Consider the following 348-nt stretch of genomic DNA (forward strand, 5'->3'; position numbering starts at 1 on the left):
ACTTCACAGCATAGTCGAGGGAATCAGGTCAAACATGTCGGAGGTTCAAAACAAACAATATGTTTCGAACAAAACTTGGCATTGAAAATTTCTGTTTTAGAATTGTTATTTGATATAACTATATATGAAAAATCATACCATTTGATTGCTGTCATATTTGAAAAAGCTTGAATTTGCTCTACAATTTTAGATAATCTTTGACTGAGTGGCAAATTGGCCTTCAAAAAGTAAAAAAGAAACGGCAATCCCTTTCTAGTACCTGTTGAACTTTCTTTTGGTTCGTTTTTTCATAGGCTTTTCTAAACGCTACAGGGAATGTAATCCCCAGTATTATAAAATTGAAAGGTC

This window comes from Tigriopus californicus, chromosome 1, assembly GCF_007210705.1.
Source record: "Tigriopus californicus strain San Diego chromosome 1, Tcal_SD_v2.1, whole genome shotgun sequence".
Taxonomy (NCBI): Eukaryota; Metazoa; Arthropoda; class Copepoda; order Harpacticoida; family Harpacticidae; genus Tigriopus; species Tigriopus californicus.